Source organism: Ranitomeya variabilis, chromosome 2 (genome assembly GCF_051348905.1).
Source record: "Ranitomeya variabilis isolate aRanVar5 chromosome 2, aRanVar5.hap1, whole genome shotgun sequence".
Lineage (NCBI taxonomy): Eukaryota > Metazoa > Chordata > Amphibia > Anura > Dendrobatidae > Ranitomeya > Ranitomeya variabilis.
In genome coordinates, this window is record NC_135233.1 from 1,106,483,828 (window position 1) to 1,106,497,346 (window position 13,519).

General features: G+C 47.3%; 3 non-coding genes across 3 annotated transcripts; all 3 read right to left on the bottom strand.

The window, feature by feature from the left end:
• Positions 1-1,488: 1,488 nt before the first annotated feature.
• Positions 1,489-1,570, bottom strand: TRNAS-AGA (transfer RNA serine (anticodon AGA)). The gene has a single exon. It is a non-coding gene; the product is annotated as a tRNA-Ser (tRNA).
• Positions 1,571-2,244: 674 nt separating this feature from the next.
• TRNAY-GUA (transfer RNA tyrosine (anticodon GUA)) lies at positions 2,245-2,329 on the bottom strand. Its single transcript is given in 2 exon segments — positions 2,245-2,280; positions 2,293-2,329. It is a non-coding gene; the product is annotated as a tRNA-Tyr (tRNA).
• Positions 2,330-2,515: 186 nt separating this feature from the next.
• TRNAE-UUC (transfer RNA glutamic acid (anticodon UUC)) lies at positions 2,516-2,587 on the bottom strand. Its single transcript has one exon. It is a non-coding gene; the product is annotated as a tRNA-Glu (tRNA).
• Positions 2,588-13,519: the final 10,932 nt, after the last annotated feature.

A 13,519-nucleotide genomic window follows, 5' to 3' on the forward strand; every position in this document is an offset into this window, starting at 1 on the left:
CACGTGACAGTTTTTGATCGCTTTTTATTCCGATTTTTGTGAGGCAGAAAGACCAAAAACCAGCTATTCATGAATTTCTTTTGGGGGAGGCGTTTATACCGTTCCGCGTTTGGTAAAATTGATAAAGCAGTTTTATTCTTCGGGTCAGTACGATTACAGCGATACCTCATTTATATCATTTTTTTATGTTTTGACGCTTTTATACGATAAAAACTATTTTATAGAAAAAATAATTATTTTGGCATCGCTTTATTCTGAGGACTATAACTTTTTTATTTTTTTGCTGATGATGCTGTATGGCGGCTCGTTTTTTGCGGGACAAGATGACGCTTTCAGCGGTAACATGGTTATTTATATCCGTCTTTTTGATCGCGTGTTATTCCACTTTTTGTTCGGCGGTATGGTAATAAAGCGTTGTTTTTTGCCTCGTTTTTTTTTTTTTTTTTCTTACGGTGTTTACTGAAGGGGTTAACTAGTGGGCCAGTTTTATAGGTTGGGTCGTTACGGACGCGGCGATACTAAATATGTGTACTTTTATTGTTTTTGTTTGTTTTTTTTAGATAAAGAAATGTATTTATGGGAATAATATTTTTTTTTTTATTATTATTTATTTAGGAATTTTTTTTTTTTTTTTTTTACACATGTGGAAATTTTTTTTTTTACTTTTTTACTTTGTCCCAGGGGGGGACATCACAGATCGCTGATCTCACAGTGTGCACAGCACTCTGTGAGATCTCCGATCTCACTTACAGCCGTGCAGGCTGCAGCTTTCATCTGCAGCCTGCTCCGACCCGGAAGTGCTCCCTGCAGGACCCGGATACAGCCCCTCGGCCATTTTGGATCCGGGGCCTGCAGGGAGAAGACGTTCGGTACGAGGTGAGTACATCACCTTGTACCGATCGTCTCAGGGAAGCCCGCAGGGAGCCCCCTCCCTGCGCGATGCTTCCCTGTACCGCCGGTACACCGCGATCATGTTTGATCGCGGTGTGCCGGGGGTTAATGTGCCGGGGGCGGTCCGTGACCGCTCCTGGCACATAGTGCCGGATGTCAGCTGCGATATGCAGCCGACACCCGGCCGCGATCGGCCGCGCTCCCCCCGTGAGCGCGGCCGATCGCGTATGACGTACTATCCCGTCACCGGGAATTAAGGCCCACCCCACCTCGACGGGATAGTACGTCATACGGGCTTAAGGGGTTAATTGAAACAATTTGAAGAAATGATTCTCCCCTTACTGATCCACTGCACGTCCCATTTTGGGGCTCATCCGGGCCCTGCTGCTCCCCAGTGCTGTCCATGAATGAGGGAGGAGGAGATCATTTCTATTATTACTGGAATTGGTCTTCATCCGATCTAACGCGGCTCCAGTCACTGATCCATGTGCATCTAACAATAAAAATATAGCACAAAAGCAAGTCATTCATCATACGAGCGTCGTCCTACAGTAAAGTCACAGACGCCAGAGTCAAGAGAGGGAAAAACAAAAAACACGTAGTCGGCAGGATTCGAACCTGCGCGGGGAGACCCCAATGGATTTCTAGTCCATCGCCTTAACCACTCGGCCACGACTACAGCTGGGGCATGAGCCCACTTTATCTCTATCTCTATGATTCTCGTAGGGTGAAGGGGACGTTGTGGGGGACAATGCGGGGGACGTTATGGGGGACAATGCGGGGATGTTGTGGGGGACATTGTGGGGGTTGGGTAATACAAAAAAGGAAATGCTGAGCTCTCAGGACTTCCAGGACGCAGCCGTAGAACTAGACTCTGCCACCTTAATTATCCTAATAGCAGATCCCCAGCATGCATGAAGATCACGGATTTGGTGATTTAAAAACGTTTTTTCTTATTTTTTATGCTTTATTTTTTTTACTTTTAAACGATCAACTGAAGCTTTATTTTATGTGTTTTGTTTTGTGAATATTTTTTTCAAAAAAAGTTACTAATTTGAGATTCATTTTTCTCACCTTATTATAAAATTCCAGTAATTCACCATCTAATTGTCCTTAAACAACTCAGCAAAACTAAAAGCCGGGCTGTAATATCACGAAGGAGGGAGCCGAGGACGGAGCCGCAGGAGCTGCCGTAATTACCCTAATACAGGCGCAGCGTGTTAGCCGATCACATAAAGAATCAGCTGGAGAATTCTTCTTTCTCTGTTTCTACTGAATTGTTTTGCAGTAAAATTTTTGTGAACTTTAGTCTTAAAGAAAAAGTAAAACTGAATAAAGAAACAAATAAAAAAGTCCTTCGAACCGGAATCGAACCAGTGACCTAAGGATGTCTGTGCTCCACTACAGTCCTCCGCTCTACCAACTGAGCTATCGAAGGCTCGTGCTCCCCTCTTCTGCATGATGTGTGATGTCTGTCATTGTCAGGCCTGCTGAGAGACCTTTGCTTCAGATGTAGAAATGATTTATCCCTCTCCGATATTACATATTTATATAATAATAATAAACAACTAAATGTAATAAAGTAAATAAAACAATATATGTTATTAGGGAAAAAAAACTCACCTTCCCATACCGGGAGTCGAACCCGGGCCGCCTGGGTGAAAACCAGGAATCCTAACCGCTAGACCATATGGGAGAAGCTGAGAGAGCAGCTGACGGTATCTGCTTTACTGTGTAACCTCCTCCATAGTCAGCGCTACACCCAAACCTCACACTAAAGAGGACAAATATCGCCGGAGGGTTCACTTTTCTGTCCATACGTCCTGCCGCTCTGGTTTAATCCTGAATGGGGGATGTCAAATTGTGACCCTCGATTTAATGACAATCCTATAAAGGAAAAATAAATCTTTGTATCGTGTTAACCAGTAGATAGAAAAATATTAAGATTCAGAGTCCTCAGTGGTTGATAACTTTTAATGGTGAACTGACAAGGTGGTAACAAATTGCAGCTTTCGAGACTCCTCCGGCCTCCTCTTCTGAGTCTCGAAAGCTGCTATTTGTTATCATCTTTTCAGTTCGCCATTAAAATGTATCAACCACTGAGGACTCTGAAATATTAATGTTCCTGACAATCCTACAAAAATGTATACAGTTATGTGCAGAATACTAGAAGTCTAGCATCACTAAAGCAGTTAATTACCGGCACAAAATATCATATAACATGGGAGAAAGTTCGTGACTAGGAGTAGGCAAGAAATGGGCAACCACCAGAATCCACAGCCATGACATTCGCACTGCTTATCGGGTGTAAAGGTACCGTCACACTTAGCGACGCTGCAGCGATAGCGACAACGATGCCGATCGCTGCAGCGTCGCTGTTTGATCGCTGGGGAGCTGTCACACAGACCGCTCTCCAGCGACCAACGATGCCGAGGTCCCCGGGTAACCAGGGTAAACATCGGGTTGCTAAGCGCAGGGCCGCGCTTAGTAACCCGATGTTTACCCTGGTTACCAGCGTAAAAGTAAAAAAAACAAACAGTACATACTCACCTGCGCGTCCCCCGGCGTCCGCTTCCCTGCACTGTGTGAGCACCGGCCCTAACAGCACAGCGGTGACGTCACCGCTGTGCTTTCACTTTCAGTTTAGGGCCGGTGCTCAGTAAGTGTCAGGAAGCGGACGCCAGGGGACGCATGTAAGTATGTACTGTTTGTTTTTTTTACTTTTACGCTGGTAACCAGGGTAAACATCGGGTTGCTAAGCGCGGCCCTGCGCTTGGTAACCCAATATTTACCCTGGTTACCATTGTAAAACATCGCTGGTATCGTTGCTTTTGCTTTCAAACACAACGATACACAGCGATCGGACGACCAAATAAAGTTCTGGACTTTATTCAGCGACCAGCGACATCACAGCAGGATCCTGATCGCTGCTGCGTGTCAAACTAAATGATATCGCTATTGAGGACGCTGCAACGTCACGGATCGCTATCGTTATCGTTGCAAAGTCGCTTAGTGTGAAGGTACCTTTAGTCTGTAATAGTGACTGTACATTGAGTGTGTGAAGCTTTGTTTATTGATGTGTGCTTATATGCTAATAGTGCTACTTAATCCCATCACCATTGTTTACCTTGTCTTGATGTTGGACTGAAGGACCCTGGGTAATTCTAAAAATAGCTTACATGCCTTGGGTATAAAAAGACTCAGAGATCACATCCTGAGAGACGGAAGTAATACAGAGCTACCAGCCGGAGATTCTGCAAACCACCCAACAGACAGGAGAAAGGACTGCAGCCAATTCATCATGGCACCATCACGAGGGACACTGATCTATGATTCTATAGGATACAACCTAGGGGTTTTCGGCTCCGGTTGGAAGGACACAGATCTGATCCAGTGACCATCTCTGAACCATGGATATGTTTGGAGAAAGCCAGGGTTGGGACCCGCTGGTCGCCTGGTTCCATGGAGATGGTCAGATAAGCCAGGTGGTGACTCTCGTGTCAACTGGCTTTGGACCTTGTATGGACTCTATGGACAGTTCGTGGTCATCTCCCTATGCTTGTCGTTACCTCTTCTCTGTGCGTGCATCCACAGATGAAGTAGCGACCCTGGGAGCTTGGACATAACATCTACCATTATCTCGGCGAGTCAGCGGAAGGGTGAGGCCCTGTAATGTGCACCATCTTGGGGTAATTGGTGGGAATGTTCTGTTTGCTTTTGTGTGCTGTGGTTCAATAAAGTATTGCCACACTGTTTTACCTTAACCCTGTGTTGTCTGTGTAGTGTATTGCCCACTGGGAGATAGAGCGGCCGTTCAATGGTATGAACCGTGGTCCATGCAGTCTTGCTAAAGACAGCCGGGCCAGCGGACGAGAGCACCCACTGACCCCGTTTCTCCACAGCCAGGTTTAGTGATGAGCGAGTATACTCTTTACTTGGGTTTCTCCAAGCATACTCGGGTGATCTCTGAGTATTTCAGCGTGCTCGGAGATTTAGTTTATGTCGGCATAGCTGAATGATTTGCGGCTGCTAGACAGTTTGAATACATGTGTGGATTCCCTAACCTGTCTAGCAGCCACAAATCATCCAGCTATGCCGACATAAACTAAACCTCTGAGCACGCTGAAATGCTCGGAGAAACCTGAGGAGCAAGCATATGCATTCATCACTAGTCATGTTGCCTTATGCTGAAGAAGAAATGTCCTTGAAATGGGCCCCAAACACACCAGCAAGCGGACAACATCCTGGGTCCAGACGGACAAGACTGATGATATGAACTGATCCCGAGACCTCAATCCAATGGAGAATTCGTGGAGTGACATCAAAAATGCTGCTTGTGATACAAAACCTAAGAATGCAATAGACCTGTGGAGTGTAGTAGTCGGCGTGGGTTGGAATATTTGATGTTACGTGACTCCATGCTGCACAGATGTAAAGCAGTCATCAGAAATATGGGCGATACCATGGATGATTAACAGAAAAGCCGAGTCTGGAAACAAATCTCAGCTTATGCTGTAAATCATAGAATCATAGAACGATTCCATTTAATCACACTGCCATTATTATGCAGATCAAAAAAGAAAAAAGTATGTGGAATGATCGGCACCAGAGGAGTACATGATCAGTACTTGGATACACATGAATCCAATTTCACAGCCTGCACGATATCTCAGGGTTTAAGGTGCTCAGCATAAACAGCATATAGTCTATTGAACAAATAGTAGAAAGAAATGCGGCACTCACCCTTTTATGCTTGTGAAATCGTGCTGTTTTTATTGGACCGACTTGAAAATGTTGTTACATGTCCATGTGATACATCAGGCGTACAGGAGGTTGTGGAGAGAGAGGAGGTGGTCCACCTCCTCTCTCCCCGTACCACCTCCTCTCTCCCCGCACCCTCCTGTACGCCTGATGTATCACATGGACATGTAAAAACTTTTTCATGTCGGTCCAATAAAAACAGCACTATTTCACAAGCATAAAAGGGTGAGTGCCGCATTTCTTTCTACTAACTGCCATTATTATGCAAATAGCTGCACATGAATCAAGAGTCAAGGTTAGAAAACACAAAGAAAAAAAGAGAAAATTGAATGGCACAAAGACAAAAAAAATCAACTTACTGGTGGAGATGATGGTCTCTGAATCAACGACACCCTTCGGTGAAACGGCCGTAGTCCTCTTTTGTGGAGTTACCCACCACTTCATCTAACACCTTCTTCTCCACGGTATTCACGGTGGAAAATGAAATGCTAGGTGAAATCCCAAGAAACAATGAAAACCCTATATTAAGGGTCACCAATCTAACCCAAGAAGAGGTGCGAAACCGGCTAAATAAGATTAAAATAGATAAATCTCCGGGTCCGGATGGCATACACCCACGAGTACTAAGAGAACTAAGTAATGTAATAGATAAACCATTATTTCTTATTTTTAGGGACTCTATAGCGACGGGGTCTGTTCCGCAGGACTGGCGCATAGCAAATGTGGTGCCAATATTCAAAAAGGGCTCTAAAAGTGAACCTGGAAATTATAGGCCAGTAAGTCTAACCTCTACTGTTGGTAAAATATTTGAAGGGTTTCTGAAGGATGTTATTCTGGATTATCTCAATGAGAATAACTGTTTAACTCCATGTCAGCATGGGTTTATGAGAAATCGCTCATGTCAAACCAATCTAATCAGTTTTTATGAAGAGGTAAGCTATAGGCTAGACCACGGTGAGTCATTGGACGTGGTATATCTCGATTTTTCCAAAGCGTTTGATACCGTGCCGCACAAGAGGTTGGTACACAAAATGAGAATGCTTGGTCTGGGGGAAAATGTGTGTAAATGGGTTAGTAACTGGCTTAGTGATAGAAAGCAGAGGGTGGTTATAAATGGTATAGTCTCTAACTGGGTCGCTGTGACCAGTGGGGTACCGCAGGGGTCGGTATTGGGACCTGTTCTCTTCAACATACTCATTAATGATCTGGTAGAAGGTTTACACAGTAAAATATTGATATTTGCAGATGATACAAAACTATGTAAAGCAGTTAATACAAGAGAAGATAGTATTCTGCTACAGATGGATCTGGATAAGTTGGAAACTTGGGCTGAAAGGTGGCAGACGAGGTTTAACAATGATAAATGTAAGGTTATACACATGGGAAGAAGGAATCAATATCACCATTACACACTGAACGGGAAACCACTGGGTAAATCTGACAGGGAGAAGGACTTGGGGATCCTAGTTAATGATAAACTTACCTGGAGCAGCCAGTGCCAGGCAGCAGCTGCCAAGGCAAACAGGATCATGGGGTGCATTAAAAGAGGTCTGGATACACATGATGAGAGCATTATACTGCCTCTGTACAAATCCCTAGTTAGACCGCACATGGAGTACTGTGTCCAGTTTTGGGCACCGGTGCTCAGGAAGGATATAATGGAACTAGAGAGAGTACAAAGGAGGGCAACAAAGTTAATAAAGGGGATGGGAGAACTACAATACCCAGATAGATTAGCGAAATTAGGATTATTTAGTCTAGAAAAAAGACGACTGAGGGGCGATCTAATAACCATGTATAAGTATATAAGGGGACAATACAAATATCTCGCTGAGGATCTGTTTATACCAAGGAAGGTGACGGGCACAAGGGGGCATTCTTTGCGTCTGGAGGAGAGAAGGTTTTTCCACCAACATAGAAGAGGATTCTTCACTGTTAGGGCAGTGAGAATCTGGAATTGCTTGCCTGAGGAGGTGGTGATGGCGAACTCAGTCGAGGGGTTCAAGAGAGGCCTGGATGTCTTCCTGGAGCAGAACAATATTGTATCATACAATTATTAGGTTCTGTAGAAGGATGTAGATCTGGGGATTTATTATGATGGAATATAGGAATATAGGCTGAACTGGATGGACAAATGTCTTTTTTCGGCCTTACTAACTATGTTATCTGTCTCAGCTCTTCGTCTCCATCCTGAACATGTCCCCATTCCTCATTGGTTCTCCCCAGAGACCGGGGTAATGTGCAGACCTCCCTTCTTGACTGTGCCGCAACCACTGGGGGCTTATACTTACGAAAGTCTGGGGTTTCCTCCTCTTCCAGTTGCTCATCGAGATCCCCCATTGGAGTCTCCACAGTCACTCTTGACAGCCCATCAGCACTTGCGTTTTTGGTAGCAGAGCGATAATGGATGGTAAAGTCAAACTTGGCTGGGCGAGCCACCCACCGTTGTTGTAAGGCCCCCAATTTAGCATTCTCAAGGTGGGCCAGGGGATTATTGTCTGTTCGAACTTGAACCTTGGTCCCTGTCAGGAAGCCCGCAAACTTCTCTGTCATGGCCCACACCAGGGCCAGGAGCTCTAACCGGAAGGAGCTGTAATTGTGAGGGTTTCTTTCGCTGTCTCGCAGGGACCTGCTGGCATGCCCGGTGACTCTCTCATGTCCATCCTGCATCTGAGAAAGTACTGCACTGAGTCCATGAAGGCTACCATCTGTGTACAACAGGAACGGTTGATTGAAGTCTGTGTAGGCCAAAATCGGGGCTGAGGTAAGGGCATTCTTTATAGCCTGGAAGGCCTCATCTTGTCTCTGGGCCCAAGGGATGTACTGGGTCTTCGGTACTTCAGCGGTCCCCCTCAGCAGCTTATTGAGAGGACTTACCACCTTCACGAAGTCTTTAAAAAACCGGCGGTAGTACCCAGCGAGCCCCAGAAAGGCCTGGAGTTCTCTCACTGTTCGAGGGACTGGCCACTTCTGAATAGCAGCCACTTTTTCTGGTGAGGGTAGCACTCCATCTTGTGACACTATGTGGCCCAGGTACTCGATCTCTCTCTTGAAAAGGTGGCACTTCTTTGGCTTCACCTTCAGGTTATGAGCCCGCAGTCTTCCGAGTACCTGTCCAAGCCAGGCAAGGTGATCTTTGAATGAGGCCGAAAACACAATTATGTCATCCAGATAGATCAGTGTAGCCTCAAAATTTAAGTCTCCCAAACACGTTTCCATCCGCCGTTGAAACGTGCCCAAAGCATTGGAGAGCCCGAAGGGCATCCGGTTAAACTCGAACAGCCCCATAGGGAGGATGAAGGTGGTTTTTTCTTTGTCTTTCTCTGCCACGGCTACTGGCCAGTATCCGCTTGCTAAGTCCAGGGTGGAGAAGTTCTTGGCTTTCCCCAACGCTGTCAAGGATTCCTTGATGCGGGGCAATGGATACGAGTCTCGAACAGTGCAGGCATTGAGTTTCCTGTAATCTACACAGAACCGGATGGTCCCATCCTTTTTCTTGACGAGCACCACCGGGGCTGCCCAAAGGCTCTGACTACTCTGCACCAATCCTGAATCCAGCATCTGCCTAAGTAATGTTTTCACCTCTTGATACATCTTAGGCGGGATCTGCCGGTATCGTTCTCGAATTGGACGAGCTTCTCTGGTCGGTATCTAATGCATGATGGCTTCAGTACAGCCAAAATCTTCGGCGTGATGGGCGAATGCGGCCTGATTTTCCCACAGCATAGCTTCTATTGCTTGCACATGCTCAGGGCCCAGTGCCTTCACATCCACTTCCATTTGATCAAGGATGACCTGTCCACTCCACTCCGGGGATGGTGTCTCTTCGGCCCCCACAGCAACTGCTAGGGTCCACCCCACACCTTCTTTTGGCGATAAAGACATCTCCTTCTGACTCACCACTTCACCCTTATGTAGGTACACCAGGGTCAGATCTGTCCCTCGTGGCAAGGTGACATCCCCAGGGCCCACATTCAAAGCTCTTATGGGGACGTGTCCTTGCTGGACCACAGCTATCGTATGAGCTATCATAACTTCTTGGTCCACTCCTCTGCCTACCACAGGCTGAACAATCACTTCCAACCCATCAAGGTTGCGATGCGTCTCCACTGGAAGGTATACTATAATTTCTCGCTCGGGAGGCAGGACTACAGGTTCTTTACCAGGAGCCCTGATGACCCCTACGGTCTGATAGGATGGCACACTCTTCTGCATCCCACAGACGCGGATCAGTCGTTGAAGGGCTTCTTGAGTAGGCTTATGTGTAGTAGCCTTCTTCCAATATCCAGGTCCCTGTTTGGTAAACATAATCTGATCGAGTTCACATAGGATATTCATTCCCAGTACTACAGGCACATCTTATTGGATAGGCTCAGGGACTAGCAGGATTCCTTTTCTCCCATTTCTTGCCCACAGATTCGAATATTCATCCACACGACCCCTGTGACCGGGATCGGTTGTTGGTTGGCAGCAAACAACCAGATCAATGTCTCCTTCTGACTTGGCCAGGGCCTGGAAATTCCGCTTGAAATACGATTCTTGCATCGTCGTCACTTGTGACCCGGTATCTATCAGGCAATTCACTAGAACTCCCTCAAATTTAGAGCGCCCCCACGTTAAGGGCAATGGGGTACTCAGTACCGGGTCCCTCTGTCTCGGTTCTGGGAATGTCACGATGGCCCGAACCGGTCCGTGGCCCTTCTGAGGGGCATCAAATTAAAGGTGTAGTTTGTATAGTGTTCGTGACGCCACCTGTGTTATTCAGTCAGAGTGACCGATGCTGCTTAGGGTCCGCTGGGGTGATGGAATGGCAGCTAGATGGTATACCTTCCCACAGGTGAAGTATGTCCCCAGGGCTTCCCAGATGTGTAGGTAGTGATGGTGGACGATGTAAGGCGCAATGAATAACGAGGACACAAGGTTGCAGTCTCTTTACCTTTTACTGAAGACTTCAGCGTCCACAGTCCAGAGCACAGGGCTGGCAGAGTCCGGCCGGTCCAAAGGCAGATCCAGAGCTCCCTTGTGCAGGTGGAAATCAGTAGCCTTCCTACTAGCGCCTGTGTGTTGTAGTACCCCCCTGCTGAGCACCACGGGATAGTCCTCACAACTTTCTTGGATGTTTCTGATGTTCTCTCTCTCTCTGTCCCCCAGATGGTATGGATAGGACAACCTGTATGATGGGGTAGGCCTGGAGCTATTTTATAGGGACCCTAGAGATGGCCCTCTCCCACAATTTGCCTCCGTGTCTTCATAGGTATTAAGGTCAGGCAACCAACTTGGAATTGACTGTCCTGCCGGTCTCTGAAGTAATACATAGAGTCAATTACTCCCTCGGTGTTCCAGCCACCGGATACGTGCCTCAGAAGGAGGCTGCTGATCTTGGGGCAGAACTCCTCCCGGTATTATCTCCTTGTGCTGTGACCTCGTTTCTCACTCTCCACAATAGAATTCGCTTCATGTCCTTTCTTAGGATGCTGCCGCAATGAGTGCAGGCGCAGCTCCGTAACGCTCTATCTCGTGCTTGGCCTCTGTTAGGATCCTACCCCTGACAGGGACCCTCTGTCTGCAGCTCAGATGTTCCTCCTTCTCCCCCTGTCTGCCTGACAGGTCCTCTCTGGGTCAAACCCAGGCAGCTTCTCCCTTACTTCCTATCCTACCCACCAGTTTTACCCGTGTGTGAGGAGTGGCCTAGTAGATAGAACCTTTGCTCCCCCTGGTGGACTGGAGTGTGAAGTGTAGTGTGTGACTGTGATACCTGGCAAGGTGAACTCCTTTAGTACCATCAGACATAATATCACTCCCCCTGGTGGAAGAACGACATTACGGCAACGACCAGGACTCTGGGGCGCTGCACATTCAGCACGTAGAATGAGACACCAAGCAATCAAGTGTTTGTTATGATATAGAGCGGCCTCTCTCCTCGCCTCCCCCGCAGAGTGTCGCACTACTGCGGGGGTTGGTAGTTTAACGGCAGCTTCTGCTGGCCTTGAGCATAGTTCCAACAGTCTCTAGCAAGGTGCCCCTGTCCTCCACATTCCCAGCATTGGATGCCTCCTCCTCACTGGGGGGCACCTCGAGCCTGTCCTCATGCCTCCGATGCCTGACGGGAGGTGGCTTGCTCCCACTGATCCCTTATCGGTTGGGCCGAAGAATGGTTGCATGAGTACGGTGGGTCAGACTGTTGTAGGTCCCCCACTCTTCGTTTCATCTGGGTCAGTTTTTCTTGCACGTTGACAAGGCATCACTGCAAATGTTGCACCACCTGGACCAGCACCTCCTGATGGTTTGGGTCCCCTCTGGTACTGGCACCCTGGACACGCATCACCCCAGACGCATAGCTCTCTTCTTTACTTCGGGCCACCAATTCCGCCAGGATTTGATGAAGCGTAAGAGCCAGATCTGCCTGGACCCGTTCTGACAGTGCTCGTCTCAAGGCTGTGCTGTGTAGTCCCAGAATGAATTGCTCCCGGAGTATCGGGTCTTTAGAGCCCATGCCACCAAATGCATCCTCCTCCTTTCTCTGCACCTCTGCTAACACTTCTTGCAGTGCTGTTGCATACAGAGAAATTCCTTCTTCCCGCTGCAGCCTAGAGAAAAATTTGGCGCAAAGGTGTCCGATGCTAGCAGTCTTGCCGTAGATCTCTTCCAGGAACTTCACTAGCTCCTTCAGGGTACTGCAGGTGAGTTCTGGTTGTAGGCAGACGTTTCTATGGGCTTCTCCCTCTAGGGCAGTTAAAGCAATGTCCGCTTCAAGGTCTCGGCTGAGGTTAAAAATCTTCAGGGTGCTTTGCAGCCGGGACACCCAGTCGGACAGTGGCATATTATTGCCGTCAAACTTTGGTAGCACACTAAATATGGTGCCCATAGGAAGTGTCCTTGCAGGGTTTCCACCAATGCCCACATCATCTCCATTAACATTAGCATTCCCGCCATTGCTGTCTGCTGCCTCCATCTTGGTGACAGTACCCTGCTCGCAGCGCCACTTGAAGCGATGGCCGGGGGACCATCACGGTGCATGAAGACTACCATACACAAGATGAGGTGCAAACAACAAAGGGTAGATTTATTGGAAGGCAAGGAATGAAGTGGATGAGGAAGAGGCAAACGGGTATGCAACGGCAAAAGATAATTTACAAGAGTTATATTCTTTAGCTTGTCCGTAAAATAGCACGGTACTCCAACTATTAAAGAATCAACATACGTCACACAAGTAAATGCAAACAATAAACAAACAATGATACATATAACCTCCCTGGCCTTTACTAAGCTGTCCACATGACTCCCGTGTACTGACTACTGAAGCCTACACTAGGCCCTAACATGTGCACAAAACAGGAACAAACTCATGGTGATGTTGGGGACTCAGATTCAGTCCCGGGGGGCCCCCAACATTCTAGTACGGTGGTGCGCATGGCTTTCTGCCAGCTCCGTGAAGAGTGGTCTTCTCCTTGCTTCTGGGTCCTGGAGGTGCTCCTGGAAACTGTAAATCCTGTTCTTGATATCTTCGTGGCTTCTCAAACTCACACAGGACAGCCACTCTCGCTGCACCCGGAAAAGTCTGTCAAATTTCACAAGTCCACTCCGTTACAGGCTGTGGGTCCTGTTGTGATTTTGCTTTTTGCTCCCTCTAGTGGTCATTAGTGATTTGACTCTGGAGCTTCTGTCTTTTCCTATATCCTCACCTGGGCCGTTAGTTCAGGGGCGTTGCTATATAAGCTCCCTGGACCTTCAGTTCAATGCCTGGCATCGTTGAAATCAGAGCTAATCTGTTGTGCTCTTGTCCTATGATCCTGGTTCCTGTATTTCAAGCTAAGTCTGCTTCCTTGCTTTTTGCTTTTGTTTTGTTTGGTATTTTTGTCCAGCTTGT